Here is a 17,875-nt window from a genome sequence, read left to right on the forward strand (position 1 = left end):
TACTGCAAGAAGCCTGCCAGGCTCCCACTGCTGAGCGCTAGAGTCTGCTGCTCTCCAACCAAGACCCGAGACAAGCCCCCTAAGAAGGCCCTTCACGGTTGCACTGGGCCAGGGACACCCTGTGTCTCTGTGAGAACCCCGGGCAACACAACTCCAAATGACTAACAGAGACATCTGCATTTGGGCTGTGAGCCCAGGCCAAGGCCACCATTTGAGACGGATGCCAGGGATATACCAGCCGGGTGGACTCAGGCGCAGGGGTCTAGAAGGGTGGCAGGGGGTGTGGGTGGTGTCATAAGAGTATTCCGTGGAGGGCCTCCCTGGTGGCACAAGGGGTTAAGATGCAACCTATGAAGCTATCTATAGCCACTGCAGGACGAGTTTGATCCCTAGCCAGGGAGCTACCCACATGGTACAGCAGACCTCTCCTGACCCGCCTGCTCCTCCCCTCAGCAATGTATTTCAATTAATCTGCCTGTTCTGTTTCCTACTCTGTCTCTGGTGAATCCTCTCACACACACACACCTCTGGCCTGTACTCTAGTTCTTGTATGCATAAATAAATCTTAAAAAAAAAAAAAGAGTATTCCATGGAGTTTCCCATTTTTTTAATCTTACTATAGTTTCACCAAAGATTCCTGATAATTACCTCTTGTGTCACCTACTGAACATTTCAGTGAGTTAAACAGTCACATGTCTGTTTAAATATATCTAATCTAATCAAAATACATGCGAGCTCTTTCATTTTCTTTCATTCTCTGTGGCACCTCACTATTGACTCCACCCCTATCAAGCTTTCATTCTTTTCAGTAAAGTTCACCTTCTCCAGAAACAATTAGACTGACAGGTTTTCAAAATATGAATTTTTTAGGAAGCCAGACAGCTTTTTGTAAAGAATCAGCTCTGATATCAATTACATTCAGCTTTGGAATATAAATTATTTTACTGTTCTTCCTATGTTACTACACTTGATCTTAGCCAAAAGGCCGAGAAGTGATGTTCTTCCTATGTTAGAATGCTTTGTTAAGTTTTATTTTAATCTCTCCCATCAATGAATTCAGAATATAAATCTAAATAATGATATTTTGGATCAATCAAAATTGTAAATTAACATATGCACAGGCTCCAAGAGTTGCTGGCCTAAAGTGAGTCGAATTTAGGCATACATAAAATCAAACAGCATTTTAAAAATCAACATCATTAATTTTATTTTTTATTTTTTTAGATTTATTTATTTATTTGTTTATTTATTTATTTATACAAGCACTGGGTACAGTCAGAAGCGCGGGAGGGTGAGAGAATTCACCAGAGCCAGAGTGGGGAACAGAACAGGCAGACTGATGAAATACACTGCTGAGGGGAGCAGCAGGCGGCAGGAGAGGTCTGCGCGCCATGTGGGACTCTCCTCCGGTGGCCAGGGAGCAGGCGGGGATCGAACCGGCGCAGCAGAGGCTGCGGGCAGCTTTGCAACCCAGTGCTCAAACGCTGCGCCACCGGGGAGGCCCAACATCATTAATTTTAGCATCCAGTATAATGAGTTACTGATCAGATTGATGGTGACATCAAGAAGAAAGTTCAACCCCAGATAATTTGAAATGCTATCAATAAAGCTGTTAGGAATAGTAAAATAGGGCCTCCCTGGTGGCCTAGGGGTTAAGTCTCAGCGCTATCACCATGATGGCCTGAGTTCGATCTCCAGCCAGCAAGCAGACCCACATAGGGCGCAGCAGACCCCTCCTGTCTCGCTCACTGCACCCCTTAGCAGTGGATTTCGGTAGATCCGCCTGTTCTGCTCCCCACTCTGTCTCCGGTGAATCCTCTCACATTCCCCTCCCCTCCCCCCTACACCTCTGCCCTACATTCCAGTTCTATGCAAAAATAATAAAAAAAATAGTAAAACAATGCATTAAATATTAACCTCTGTGAAAATATTTTCTTATTAACCTTTTTATTTCTGGATAAAATCAAATTAGAAACCTCTAAGTAAAGACGAGTATAAAAGCTGTGTTACGAATGAAGAACAGCCTGCTAACTTACTTGATATTCCCTATATAGTAGTTAGGTCTGAAGAAAAATATGCCATAAGTTATCACAGCCTAACAAAATAACTCAAAGCAAAAATACTCCAATATCAAAGTCTGGGAGGGCAGCATTCCTCCTTTTTAAAATCCTTTTTGAAATCGCATCAACATTTAAGTCCAAAATATTACATATTTATGTGCCTATTTCCAGTATTATGTTTAAATAAATTTGCCTTTCTGATGGGACGTTTATTATTAATACATGCGGCTACTTAAATCTGATGACATTAATTTCAGAGGGAAAAGGAGATGACAGGCACATGAACCATGGAACTATAATTGAGGCACACAGGCCGCAAAGTCTGGTCCCAGAACCTGGAGCTTCTACAACACAGGAAAATCTTAAAAATGCTGATTTTGAATCTTCACCCCAGACCTCTGGAATCAGAAACACCAGCAATGTCTGTGCTTTAACGACCTGGACTGAGGCATACCGAATGTTGACTACCACTGGTCCAAAGGAGAAAAACCAACTCACAGCAGCTGAGCTCATCCAGAAAACCAATGCCTCCATTCACTTGGTCTCAGTTGAGATCAACTGCCCAGCAGAAACAGACCCACACTTACATTAAACCCCAACAAACAATAAAGATGTTAACTCAGGGGTGGAGCAAAGTGATGGGCTAGTAGAATATGTAGGAGAATATATTTAGACTTTGCAGCAGAGAATTTTCCACAGAGATAAAAGAGGCTTGCCATAGAGGAAAAGATGTATACACTTAACTACATTAAAATTCAATACTTCTGTTCATCCAAATAGCATTTACAATATAGTAGGTGAGAAAACTTCTGACTAGCAATAGATATTTTCACACCTTACAACAAATACTTGTGTTTAGCATTTATTCCTTGTGCAATCATTCATTGAGTGCTTATGATGTGCCACACACTGTTGTAAGTGCCAGGGGCAGAGGGAAGGAAATTAAGTACAAGACTGGCTGGCTTTTGGGCCCCCTGGTGGCCTAGGGGTTGAGTCTCAGTGCTGTCACCACTGGGGCCACATGGCCAGCTGCTCCCCTCACCACTGGATTTCAGTCATTCCACCTGTTTCACTCCCCACTCTGTCTCTGGGGAATCCTCTCACCCCCTGTACCTCTGGCCTGCCCAGTTCTTCTAAGCAAAAATAAAAAAAAAGATTGGCTGGCTTTCTTCTTTCTTGGACTTAGTTGCCTTATGACAGACCTAATCAGTGAGTAATTTATGCAATTTATTTACATAAATTAGGTTAAGGACATACACTGAGTATCTACATTGGGACCCAGATGTGAAACAGTCTAGGTAAAACAAACTCTGAGAGTGGCCTTGCTCTCTGCCTTTTCTCTTCCTCTCTTTGCAGATTCTAACCACCACTGGCCCACATGCCTCAAATAACCTGCAGACTTCTGACAGAGAGAGGCTGAAGTTGATGTGGAGATCGCCAAAGAACGATCACCAAGTGATCACCAAGACCACGTGTGATCAAACACCCTGTGATCACCAAGACCACGTTGGAAGATCTGGGAAAGGAAGATGAAGGAGATGATGACCCAAGTTCTGCAACACATGTTCAGGCAGCGACATTGAAGAAGGTCATTCTGTGGTATACCCACCAGGAGGATCACCCTGCTCCTCCCTAAGATGAGGAGAACAGAGAGAAGCAGCAGGTGCAATCCCTGAATAAAACTGAGCTGTGTGTTCTCTAAAGTAATGGACATGTTGGACTTTCTCTCTTTTTGTCAAGTGATGCTGCCTAGTTTATTGTCCTGGTAATTTGGCTGATCTTTCAAAAGTTGATGCTGTAAATAAAAGCAACTTGCAAAATGAAAAAAGCAGCTGCAAGCCAGTAGAATAAGAGTTGCCACAGTCCTGTCTGAATGCGGATGCAGGGGTCCCTCACAACATCCTGTTCTAACCTGACCAAAGGCTCCAGGTTAGACAACAGGCACTAGGTCCTGACTTATGATGATCTCACAGTGCCCTGGAGCCGGAGGCTGGGAGTCCCTCACCCACAGTTGGTAGAAGGCTACATCTGGAGGAGTGTGTGATCCACATGCCAGGCTGCAGGTGCCTACGTGGGCAAAATGCCATTCAAGATGCCACAGACACCAAGACTCAGGGGGGCGGGCCTCTGCCGTTGGAGCTAATGGGAAATGGAGAATTTCATGTGGGTCATTTCCTTTTCTTTTCTCCTCTGAATTGTCTTTGCAGTTCTTAGGCCACTTTTAAGTATGTTTGGTTTCTGAAAACTTTTTTTATTGTAGTAAATGTTAGAACTCTATCAATTCTGGAATGTTCTTGAATTTTTATGAAGAAGATACTGTAAGCATATAACCATTCATTCATTTCTTTTATTAGTTCAATAAATACTCAATAAATGGATAAAATATGGAAGAAAGCATGTAGCTTTGGGCATTATAACAATTGCCTCTGTCTCCAAGAGTTTATTTAGTTGAGAGGTAAGCTTAAGAGGTAATAATATGTAACATTTACTGAATCCTTTTATGCAGGGTTCTACATATTTTATATGCAATGTACTTCATTTAATCCTCACAACTACATTCTGAGTAGGTGTTATTACTATTTCCAAGTTTTATAGACTAATACATTGAGGCACAAAGGGCCTTGTTACTTAAGGACACATTCTGAAGGTAGCAGAGCCAGGATTTAAGTCTTGCAATCAAACTTGGAAGAGCTGTTATTCAACATTACAGCATAGCGCATAAGGTGAGCAGACCCACACAGTCCACGGGGGTCCTACCATATGCATGACACTCTGCTGGGTAGTAAAATTTAAATACAGTAGGACAGTCCCTAGCTAAAGAATTTATAGACTCCACATGAGGAACATCAAAATAATTATTATGGACTAATGTTGGAAAACATCCAGCTACCACCTGCAGGAAAAAAATGCATCATGAATCTCAAAACTATTTGCATAGGAATTAATTAATTTCAGGAGCCCTTTACCACCAGGTAAGAAGTGAGTCCAGAACATGTTACGAATGATTCATTAGCAAGATTTTTTTTAATTTACTAATCATTGAAAAATATTTTCTTTCTGAAAAGAATCCAGTCAAAAAATGGGCAGAAGAGCTAAAAAGAAACTTCTCTGAAGAGGAAATGCAAATGGCCAACAGGCATATGAAAAAATGTTCAACATCACTTGTCATCAGGGAAATGCAAATCAAAACTACCATGAGATACCATCTTACACCAGTGAGAATGGCACATATTAAAAAAACTAGCAACAACAAATGTTGGTGAGGGTGTGGAGAAAAAGGAACTCTTCTGCACTGTTGGTGGGAGTGCAAACTGGTCCAACCACTGTGGAGAGCTGTGTGGAGATTTCTGGACCTACTAAACATAGAGCTTCCATATGATCCAGCAATTCCACTCCTAAGTATTTACCCAAAGGACACAGAAACATCAATTCCAAAGAACACCTGCACCCCTATGTTTATAGCAGCACTATTTACAATAGCTAAGCTTTGGAAACAACCCAAATGCCCAAAAATAGATGACTGGATCAAGAAGATGTGGTACATATATACCATGGAATATTACTCAGCATTCAAAAAAGATAAACACATGCAATTTGCAGCAACATGGATGGCACTGGAAGGGATCATGCTCAGCGAAATAAGCCAAAAAGAAAAAGAAAAATACCGGATGGTCTCACTCATAGCAGGAATCTAGAAAACTTAAATAAGGGACCAGGAAAACGAATAACTATAAGAAAGTGAAAATCAAAATCAACAAAAAACTACGAACCAGAGACACTTTTTGGGGGGCGGGGGTGGGAGGGGAGGGATTGGGGTCAGAATGGGGGGGCTGCAATTGTATGGGGAATATGAAAATAAAATTTATTATTAAAAAAAAAAAAGAAAAATATTTTCTTTCCCAGAATATTTTTCATACTTAAAAATGTTCATCAATTGGGAAATGAATGTTCTTTGGAGCTGAATGGGTCTCCTCCATCTGAGTTCCCCAGGGCTGCTGCTGTGAGTGGCCACAGGCTTGGTGCTTTCAACAAGAGAATTTATTCTCTCAGTTTGAGAGCCAGAAATAGCCACCCAGGTGCTAAGTGCTGCAGGTCACCCCTCTTTGGTGTCCACAGAAGGTAGACCCCTTCCTTACCTCTTCTGTTTTGGGGCCCCTGGTGATCCTGAGCTTGCAGGGCTGAGCTCTAATTCCCTGTCTTCACATCTTCTCCTTCCCTGTATTTGTCTGTCTTCTCCTTGTCTTTATAAGGTCCCCTGTGATTGGATTTAGGGCCCATTCTGATGCAGGTTGATCTCATCTCAAGAGCCTTCTTATATCAGCAAAGACCCTGATTCCAAATAAGGTGACATTCTGAGGGGATGACCTGTGTTGAGCTTCAACTCACTGATACAATGACTTACTCAGATGTCTCATCATCAACCTTATTAGTAAAGTCTCCAATGGTCCTTGTATTAATAAATATCATGCTTTAGAATAAGAGCATAGCAAATGACCAGGAGACAATATTCAAAGGTCATTTTATTGGCCATCAGGAAAAGGCTCTACGGCCCAATAGAACTAGAATGGCTAAAATGAAAAAAACAGAAAATATCAAGTATTGGTAAAGATGTGGTATCACCAATACTCACATACTGGCCAGGAACTTGGACAGCCACTTGGGAAAACTGGCAGTCTCTGCTAAAGCCAAACAGGCACAAAGCACAGAATCCCACTCCCGGGCATGTCACTACCAATAATGCATATACATGCTCCAAATCACATGAACAAGGACCTTCACAGCGACCTTTCCTGAAGAACCGAGTGGCTCAAACAATTTGAATGTCAACTGACAATAGGATGGAAAAATAAACTGAGATCTATTCATACAACAAAACATTTATCAATGAGAACAGATGAACTGTAACCACCTATATAAAGTGCACAGATTGTATGGCTAGGTGATGATTTATTCACGTCACTGTAAGTGGACAGTTGAGTGTCTTCAGTTTTCTCTACTACAGACTCTGTTGTACAGGCCTCCTCACTCAAAAATGCAACATTTTCTAAGGTATGGACCTAGCATTCAATGATTCAATCTTGGGGTCTATATATTCTTAGCTTTACTGTAATAGATAAGGCTTAACAGGTTTTCAAGATGTCTGTACGAAATTCCATGCCCCCTTTCAATAGCTCAGCATTCCTACTGGCCCCCACCTTCACAAACATTTGGTATGATCATGCCTTTTTATATCCCAGCACAGTCTTTGAAGAGACTTAGGGACTCAACAAAATGCTACAGTTTGGATGACCTGAATCTACAATGACTAATACAAATAAAAAAAGCGGGCTTCTTGGGCCTCCCCGGTGGCGCAGCGGTTGAGCGCTGGGTTGCGAAGCTGCCCGCGGCCTCTGCGGCGCCGGTTCGATCCCCGGCTGCTCCCCGGCCACCGGAGGAGGGTCCCACATGGCGGCCAACGGAGGAGGGTCCCACATGGCGTGCAGACCTCTCCTGCCGCCTGCTGCTCCCCTCAGCAGTGTGCTTTGGTCCTTCTGCCTGCTCTGTTCCCTGCTCTGGCTCTGGTGAATTCTCTCACCCTCCCGCGCTTCTGACTGTACCCAGTGCATGTATAAACAAGACAAACAAACAAATAAATAAATAAAACATGCCTCTATTAAAAAAAAAAAAAAAAAAAAAGCGGGCTTCTTTTGTCAACTTATAGTAGTTGCAAAGTTGAAAGGCTTTTACAAAATAACACCCACCCCAATCATTATTTACCACTCATGTGTGTGTGAGCCTGAACTCTTAGTCAGCTGTGGAGGGGGGTTAACTGTTGAAGTCTTTTGGAAATTTGGAAAGAAATATGAACCGTGTAAACGTACATCCTGCCTGACATGAAAATTACTCCATGAACAACTTCCCCATGGAAATAAGTGCCAGAACACACAAATACAAATTGCTAAGACATTCTCCAAGGTATAGTTTATAAAAATAAAATCTTGAAATAAGCCAACTGTCCATCAACATGTGACATCATGTTGGTACATCTATATGGAATAACACATAGTTTTTAAAAAAGAGTGAAGTGTTCTATAAAACATACAATTCAGTGGGAAAAAATCAAGGGACATTGAACATGATAAAGCCTGAGCCTCCCTTTCACCACTGAGTTTTCAGTAAGTCTGCCATCATTGCCCTTCTCATCACTGTCTCTTAAAATGAACTCAACAATAAACAAGCATGATAAGTTGCACAATATTCTCCAGCTAGTCATCTTTTATATCACAGGGCAACAATAATGAAAGCCCCGGACCCGTGCCCCTAGTGGTTTATATGTATTGCATTTTCTCCTTGTTAGCACACCATAAAATGTTCCGGAAATGAGCCCTCCCTGCTCCAGCAGACAAGACTGCAAAGCATGTGCATAGACTTGAAGCCTGTGAAGCATCCATGCAAAGCCTTTTGATTTCCAATGCTGCACACCTGAGACTTAGAGAATGTTATAACTCCGTATTATTGTGTCATGCCAATAAAAAATTTTAATTAAAAAAATAAGGGGCCTCCCTGGTGGGCCTCCCTTAATCCCTTAAGGGATTAAGACATAGCACTATGATGTTATCTGCAGCCACTGCAGCATGAGTTTGATCCCTGGCCAGGGAGCTACCCACATGGCACAGCAGACCTCTCCTCTCTTGCCTGCTGCTCCCCTCAGTAGTGTATTTCAGTACATCTGCCTGTTCTGCTTCCCACTGTCTCTGGCGAATCCTCTCACCTCCCCCCCATATCTCTGGCTTGCATCCCAACTCTTGTATGCATAAATAAATAAATCTTTAAAAAATAATAATAAAGCGGGAAATTTTAGAAAATGCAAAAAGCAGCAGCAAACATCCTTAGGAAGTAAGACCACAGCATTAATATGATGTGGCTATTAGGACCTATTACAGGGACCCCTGTGCCAGCATAACTGAACTGTCTGTTTCAGGGAAACTTGGGCCAGGGCAGATAAGACTGTGAGCCAACAATGTAATTCCACATCCGCTTTAGGGAAATTGGTGGAGATCCTACAGGGCAGGCTGATCACCTGCGCAGAGGGCTCCGGCACGAATCAGTAACACTCCACCAGCTCTCAAGTGGTAACTTTACCCAACCTTTAAACTGAGGCTCATGTTCCCTGCAAGTAAGTGAAAAAGGAGGCCCACAGAGTCACACGGTTCTAGTTACCCAAAGAAGAAAATACTATTCAATATTCAAGAGACACACAGGTTTTGGTTGTTGCTGTCATCACCACTACACAAGTGAATACAGTGGGCTTAGATTTGAGATTCCAACAAGATTCCACTGCAGGTAAGTCCTGGCAGGGACTCAGCTACTCTCTGCTTTCCCAGCCCGAGTTTCTGACCATCACATCACCCTGCCAACGAGAGGAACAACTTTCTAACCATCCACATGAAACGAAGGCTAACCGTCCAAAAATGGAGGAGCAGCAGACAGCACATCCTGGAGCTCGGCCTTGGACACCTGTCTGACAGGTGGAGAGCAACAAGGAGGCAGCTGAAGGTCACCTCTCTGACCACTGCTTCTGACGAGCCAGCTGTAGGGCCGTGAAGGGTGACAAGCTCTGGATACCACAGCCGGCAGGTGGCAGGTGGCTGGATCCACTGGACTCATTTGCATAAGGGAGCGGGCAAGAGAAGCCAAGGTCGCTGCCCTGAAAGGCTTCCTGTCAGTGAGCAGCACTTAGCAGAAACGCTCAGACAGAAACTTCTGCCAGTCAGCATGATTAGCTCTCTGTCCAAATGCAAAGGAAACTTAGTGTTGATGTTTGCAACATCTGTTGGCTGAACACCACTTCATTTTGCAGAATATATATGCAATGATTTTAATCCATAACAGTTTATAAAAAATGAGTCTTCTTACCTGTGGACAACTGAGCTAGTAATTTCCTAAAGCTACTTCTTAGAAAGAAGAAATACTAAAAATTAAACAGAGGAGCCTGGTTTCCAAACTCTATGGGGGGAGGGGGGATAGGAGGGTCTTATATTCTAATACACAACGACGAGAACCAATACTACTACAATAAAAACAAACCCAAAGCAAAGCAAATGCTCCGTCAATAAATTAATGAATGTGGCAAATATCTCACCCATTTGTTCTTTTTCTGTCCAGACTCCATGCTAGGACATGCTGACGGACAAGATGAACTCTGTCCCTATCATCAGTGGCCTTACAAATTAATACTGAGCACAGCGTTGTGAAGCTGTCTGCAGCCTCTGCAGTGCCGGTTCATTCCCCGCCATCCTCGGAGCAACCCACATGGTGCAGCAGACCTTTCCTGTCTTGCCCGCTGCTCCCCTGAGCAGTGTATTTCAATTGATCTGCCTGTTCTGTTCCCCGCTCTGTCTCTGGTGAATCCTCTCACCCTCCCGTGCATCTGGCCTGTACCCGACTCTTGTATAAATAAAAATAGATCTTTAAAAAAAAAAACTAATTAAAAAAATTAATACTGAAATGCCACTAGTCATCTACCAAATAAGTCACCTAGGACAGTAATAAAGCTTAATACCTGTCAGGGCTCAGTGAAGTGGGAATTTTTTGCTATTACTCTGAAGGGAATATAAATCTTTTGGATCCTTTAGGAAAGCAATATAGCTTTGTGCATGATGTTTTTAAAAAGTCTAGTACCCTCTGACCTAATAGTTCTACCTCTGGGATACTATTTAGAAATAGACCTGAAGACATTTAAAAACAGTGCATTTATTTAAATCCATAGACTCAGTGTTACATGCCAGGGGTGCCACCTGGAAGAATTCCTTTCATCCTTACAAGAGCCCCAGGAGGCAGGATTGAGATATTTTAAGAGATAAAATATCGGTCCATAGAGGGTAAATCACTTATGTAAGGCCCCTCAGTGTATGTGCACAGAGCCATCTAAAACCCTGGCCAATGTGGGGATGAACGCAGACTGCAAAATCTACAGTTAGCTCTAACAGTGAAATACAAAGCTTGTAAAATTAGACATTGCAATGCTTTCAGTAATAAACTTGTATGGGATATTACTTAATGCAATTTTTCTTTCATGCATCTGCTCTACCCAACATGAAATAATGTATTGCTAGGTTCTAATGAGATTTCCTGACAATCCAGTTTAAAAAAAAAAAAAAAAAGATGAAGACACACAGATTCTATCTGCCTGAGAATGAGGACAAATCTGACTGTTTCAGCCTGTGATTTGGTGGAGCTTGTTAGAGAAAATCTGTCTCCAGAAAAGGGTGGAGAAGAGCACGAAGAAGCTTATAAGAGTTCCCAAAGGTCCCTGACCATTCACACAGATGAGCAGAACTCCTGGAGTGAGGGCAGAGAATTGGTCAAGTTCAAAGGTATCCAGGACACCCATCACATGAACAAAGAAGCTGGAACTACGTCTGTATAGAACAGCACAGGTGCAGCCAGGAGAGAAGTGCATCCAGAACTAATGTTATGTTCATTTTCTCCCCCACAACAGTCCAGAAAAGGCAGCCACTGCCTTCACATGCTGGGATTTCCAGCATGGGTACACAGTAGGTGCTTAATGGGACAGTCCTTTCCGAAGGAGAATTTTTGTAGCACACGAACACACAGCACAGAATGTCCATTTCTCTGCCGCAGAGCCTGCAAAACTGTGGTCCATTGCAGACACGTTGACAGCATTTGCCAACTCAGTAAAGTTTCTCTGAGTCTGAAGCGTCACGGTGGATTTGCCCATCACAGTGAGTTGGGTAAAAACTCAGGGCCCCTGGGGCTGACCAGGCAATGCAAAGGAAAAGGATGGGCGAGCATGTGACCCGCTGGCCCCAAATTGTCCTTCCAGTCCTATTAATTCTAGACATCTCTGTGCATAAAGGATAAGTCCACCAACTAGGTTAACACAACTTACATGTAAGTTACGTATTTGTATTATCTTTTCCTCTTTCTTTCTTAGCAGTGCAGAACACGCATTTCCTTGGGTGGCAGGAATCTGTGGAAGCTGACAGGTGGCCCCAGACACCCAGGCTCTAATCCCGGAACATGCGATTGGCACATCTGTGGTAACAGGGACTCTGCAGATGAGGTGAGGTCAGCATCGCAAGGTGGGGAGACATTCCAGTATCCCCGGGTGGGCCCCAAAATCTTCCTGTAGGAGGGACACAGAGGGAGCACTGACCGGAGGGAAGGACAAAGACACAGACTATGGCTGGGAGCCGGGGAGGAGCTGCAGGCCAGTGAACGCAGGGGTAGGCTCTAGATGCAGGGCGAGGGGCAAGCTGGAAGAGGAGAGAGATGACCTCTGGGCCCCAAGAAGCCCTGTGTCATGCGCCTGCCCTGATCTCAGCCCAGTCAGGCTTTGCTTCCAGAACTGCAGGAACACAGGGCCGGGTGTTGGGGACGGAGCTGGGTGGTGGGAAGCCATCACAGGCACAGCACTTTGCTACTGCACCACGGAAAATTAACACTACCCTGGGGGTGTGGAAATGGGAAAAGTGAAACACACCCAGCTATCACAATGGCTCCTGAGTCTCCCCAACTCAGCTCTGCCCTACAAATCTTATTCCTCAGTATTTAATTCTGTGGCAGTAAGGGAAAAAATGCCTTGGAAAAGGCTCATTGAGGAGTCGGTCCTGAAAACAGGGCCATCAAGCAACATTCCCGTGGCAAGCACTGCCCGAGAAAGGAAGTGAGCAGCTTTTGCTCCTCTAGGCCCAGCTTTAGTGCCCAGCTGGAGGCCAGAGGGGACCTTTATCCCTAGGGTCCTTTTGTGTTGTTCATTCTAGCAAATGAGTGGTCACCCTCCCAAAAGGCTTGTTGGCCTCTGCAGGGCCTGGGTGTCAGTCTCCACCCCGGCAGACACTCTCCTGCATGTTGTGGAAACACTGCTGAACTATCAGCAGTTTGTAGACTGTGCGTGTCTACAAACAACAGCGGAGGTGTTTCCACAACAGGGCCCAAGCCCTCAGGAAGTCCACTCTGAGTCCAGACTCCTCTTGTGCTCATGACCGCTGTGGGGGAGATGCTTACTTCAGGTTCTGCTTCTTGTACGATTCTTTTGGTGAGGCCTACACACCATCAGAGAACCATTTTCTTGAATATTTTTAATATGATGGAGCTAATGGTGAGGTGTTAAATAGGTGATCGTGTCTGAAAAGCTAAAGTTTGGGTCTATGAGTACACCTCATATGATTCGGTCTACGGGGTTTTGAAAACATGTCTTTGCTGACCAAGCATTAAAAAGTGTAATTCAGGAGATATCAAAATTCATCTGATCACCAAGCTCCTGCATTAATTTGCTCCTTCTGCTTTACCCAAGTATAAGTTTCCTATAACCTTCAAGAAATGAAGTTCTGAGTAGATTCAGATAGCCTTGATTGTTAGATTCAGCTATAGATTCTCTTGGGAGAGTGAAATGCCTGAACAGACTCTTAATCAGGCTAGACCTGCCAACCAGGATGTTCTCTGGAAATAGAGGTCAAAATGTGAAAAAAGGCTCAAGATGCTCAGTAAGCACCCTAAGAAACGCTGAGTGTGCAGTACCGCCACCCTCCCAGCCTGCCCGGAGCAAGCTGAGCCTGGGGAGAGAAGGTTTGAAACTGAAGCCAGCTATTTTTAGTCCAAGAATCAATGTGTATATAATGGATTATGCACAGATCTTTAGTCTTATGTTCCAAGAATATAAGATCTTGATTCTCCAGTTCCAAGAAACTGGTATTTGACACTAATCCCAAGACAGGAAGGGGGAAAGAGAGGGAAGGGAGAAGATCAAGAGGAAGGGAGGAGGTGGAGAGGGAGGATGAGACCCACATACACAGCTATACTAGGCAGCATATACACGCTATAATGTGTGCACATGGAATGGAAGAATGGGAGGCAAGGAATGAAATCACACACATATAACACGTGGCATATGTACATGTGTCATACCTAGTATGTGTTAAGCCGACACCACACCAATTCTTGGTTTTTCAAAGTAGACTGCCTTTCCTTGTTTATTATTTTTAATTGGTGAATAATAGATAAAAAATTAATCAAAAAATTAATTAATTTTAAAAATTAATGAATTCACTTTTATTTTTTTGACGCTTTAATTTTGTACAAAAATGAAAAATGGGGCCTCCCCGGTGACGCAACAGTTGAGTGCTGGGCTGCAAAGCTGCCCGCAGCCTCTGCAGCACCACTTTGATACCCGGCCACCGGCGAGGGTCCCACATGGCACGCAGACCTGTCCTGCCGCACCCACTGCTCCCCTCTGCAGTGTATTTCAGTCAATCTGTCTGTTCTGCTCCCTACTCTGGCTCTGGTGAATTCTCTCACCCTTCTGCGCTTCTGACTATACCCAGTACTTGTATAAATTAATAAATAAATCTTTAAAAAAAGAAAAAGAAAAATGATGTAAAATTATATAAAATAATTAAAAATAAATAAATAAATAAGCAGAAAGCTAAAAAAAAGTAAACAAAATAGGCAAACCTTTAGCTAGGCTCACTAAGGGAAAAAAAGGAGAAAATTCAAATAAGTACAATCATAAATGAAAGAGGAAAACAGTATGACACTGAAGAAATTCAGAAGATAATACAAGATTACTATGAACATTTATATGCAAGTAATTTCAACAATCTAAATCAGATGGGAAGATTCTAAGAATTATACAATCATCCAAGAAATAGGCAGGAACTAGAACAGTGGAACCGGCTAGAAATAGAACACTGGAACAAACGAATTCACTTTTAAATGGAAGAAACACTGTGCTGTAAATTAGATAAGCCTCAACAATTACTTTCTTTAAAAAGTAGAGAGACTACACTATCAAAAGAGACTAGGAGTCTCCAGCAGCTCCCAGGTGGCTGTTTCTGGACTAAGATGGGAGCCTCAATCCCCCATCTGCTGTGGCCTGTCCCCCTGCATCCACATTCAGGGATCCACTTGCACTGGTGTAGTAACCAGCTACACACAGGCAGCGAAGTTGAGGTCACCTGAGGTCAGAGGGAAGCCTGTCTCGCTGTTGGATGTGGATAGAGAACTGGCATGCACAAAAATGTGCTATTTTGAGACTGCAGCCAAAAGATGTTGGCATTATGGACAGACACTTTCATTTTTTTAAGATTTCCCCTAAATGTCTCGGTTTCTGGAGATACAGTTCCTGATGATCGACCTGGAAGAACCTCCAAATGGTCTGAGATATTTCTGGGTAAAGATGAGAGCCAGCACAGTGATAACTATCATGAGCCAACTCGTGGGGAGAGACGTCTCCAGACCTTAAACAAGGGGTTCACGCACATGCACCTCACAGCTGCCGGGGCAGCCTCGGCACTCAGACCCCAGCAGCTCTGCTGACATGGAGATGTGCATGATGCCCCCTTCACCTGCTCCCATGGGGAGGTGACCCCCAGGACACCTCTCCAGTGCTGGCCTGGGGAGGGACCTCGATTTCAGAACATGCTCCTCCTCCTCCCCTGGGACTCCTCCGCCTTAAGTCTCAAGTCATCATGAGATTTTTTAAAGTAGTAAATGTATGTTTGAGGTGAACTTAAGCAGCAAAGACACAGCGGAGTTTCCCTGATAGCTACCCAAAAATTCTACAAGGCGATGATGCATTACAACTTTGAGTTAAGAAAACCAACTTAACAGGCACATCCACGGAAAAAAAGATGGTGGCAGCAGAGCAGACGTGGGCAGGGAGGACTGTCCACACTCTGGTAGTGACGCCCCCCCCACATGCCCTCCTCCTCCCTCACCCGCTGACTTGCTCCTGGCTCAATGTCACTGACCCCAGGACCTCTGCCTTCAATTCCGCCCCGCGATGCACACAGCTGATCCCCCCTCCCCCGCACTTCCCCCATCCCCTCCAGGACCTGCTCCTCCAGTTTCACCTGTTGGTCCAGGCTTATGACTCTCCTCTCTCTGCCTATCCCCACACGACTGACCCAACTGTTCCCTCAAATCCCCAATGCCCTGCATCTCTCCTCTCCACCGCTGGCCTGGCGTCCAGCCTCAATGAGAAGAGATGTGGCCGGAAGAGGCCTGGCAAAGGCACGTTGTGCATGCCGACCAACAGGCCAGTGCCTGCACCCACACGCTGCTCTCCAGCTGCCAGCATGGGCGCCCTGCTCTGCCTCACTTGTTTCCAGGGCAACCCCTGGAAACGGTCACCTCTTTCAAGTACAAACCCAACAGCATTGTCCTGGGCTTGCTTTTTGGTCCTCCACAAACAAACCGACCCCTGAGAAAGCAGCCTCTCCTCTGCGTCCAATTCCTTGCCTTCCTTCTCTCCCGAGCTTGCACTGATCAGCCTCGTCTGCACCCAGCCTCCACACAGCTTCTCTTGCTGAGGTGACCGATGGGCCCTGTGCTAAGCCCACCCACCACCGGGTCCTCACCACCTCTGACCTGGGGCAGCACCTACAGCGGTCACATCCTCTCTGCCACTATCTGGCCTGGTTCTTAGGGACACCCCTTATTTTCCTCCCACCTGACTATTGCTGCTGCTTCCCTCTTGGGTTCCCATATGTCCCCAACCTCTCCGTGCCAAGGTGACAGGACTCAGCCTTCTCTTTTCCATCCACACTCTGGCCATGGTCATTACAGAAGGGCTTTGGGACCACCGACCTGATGGTAGTGCCAAAATGTGTCATTTCTACCCGCAGGCCCACAGTCTAAGCCTTCCCCTCTCGCTGGCCACTCAACGGGTACACGTGGCCTAACCGAAATCCCACAATGAACATGTGCGCCTAAAACCTGACTCGCTGGCATTCAAGGCAGGAGAACGTCCTGTCGGCTCCACACTCCAAATAACTCAGGATGTAGCCTCTTCCTTTTTCTTTTTGGTCTACGGCAACACTGCATCATAACATGGCAATAGGGTGTGCATCATTTTATTTATTTTTTTTAAAGATTTTATTTATTTATTTATACAAGCACTGGGTACAGTCAGAAGTGTGGGAGGGTGAGAGAATTCACCAGAGCCAGAGCGGGGAACAGAACAGACAGACTGATGAAGTACACTGCTGAGGGGAGCAGCGGGCAGCAGGAGAGGTCTGCGTGCCATGAGGGACCCTCGCCCAGTGGCTGGACATCAAACTGGCGCTGCAGAGGTTGCGGGCAGCTTCGCAACCCAGAACTCAACTGCTGCACCACCGGGGAGGCCCTGTGCATCATTTTAAAAATCGACATGTTATCTCCCGCGTCAAGCTCACCACTCAAATTTCCGTCTACCCTTCACCCTACAACTTTCTCCTTCCTCTCTTCCTCAGGGTACCAGCTTGTAGAGGGCAACCTCCAGAGCACAGGCTGCCTGCCGCCTGGCTACACCTTCTCATCTGGGCAGCCACAGTGACCTCCCACCCTGACCTCGCCCCGCTGAGGTCACTTCACCCCTCAACACCTCCCAAGAGCTAGGACCTTGCAATGGGCTGCCAGGCCGGCCCTGGCTTGACTTCCTGCCACCCCAGATTTCATCATGACATGCAGTGTTGGCAAAGGGGACAACAGAATAGAATCTAGAAACAGAGTCCCAGAGAACATGGCCAGTGGGTATGGCAAGGGCACAAAGGCAGCGCAGCTCCCTGGAGAAAGAGAGGCCTTTCCCAACCAATGGTGGTGGGACGATTGTCCTTCTGGAAGCTGAAAAACAAGCCTCAGCTGGAGGAACCTCACCACCCACACAGAATTAATGCACAGTAGATCACCCATCTGTGTTTACACCTCTGAAGCCTTTAGGTGGACGTACAGAAACACTTTGTGACATGGGGGTGACGGCCCTGGCCAGGAGACCACAGGGTGAGCGTGTGCCCGCGTGTGGCCTGCTGCTGCGTCCTACTCCAGCTCCCACC

General features: G+C 45.1%; 1 protein-coding gene and 1 non-coding gene across 5 annotated transcripts in view; both read right to left on the bottom strand.

Annotated features, from left to right (window-relative positions):
• BICD1 (BICD cargo adaptor 1) overlaps positions 1-17,875 on the bottom strand; it is a 143,472-nt gene that overhangs the window by 56,194 nt on the left and 69,403 nt on the right. The window lies entirely within an intron of this gene.
• On the bottom strand, positions 810-997 carry LOC119248533 (U2 spliceosomal RNA). Its single transcript, XR_005125962.1, has one exon. It is a non-coding gene; the product is annotated as a U2 spliceosomal RNA (small nuclear RNA).

This window comes from Talpa occidentalis, unplaced genomic scaffold (assembly GCF_014898055.3).
Source record: "Talpa occidentalis isolate TD23 unplaced genomic scaffold, MPIMG_talOcc4v2.1 talOcc4.16, whole genome shotgun sequence".
NCBI classification, from domain to species: Eukaryota; Metazoa; Chordata; class Mammalia; order Eulipotyphla; family Talpidae; genus Talpa; species Talpa occidentalis.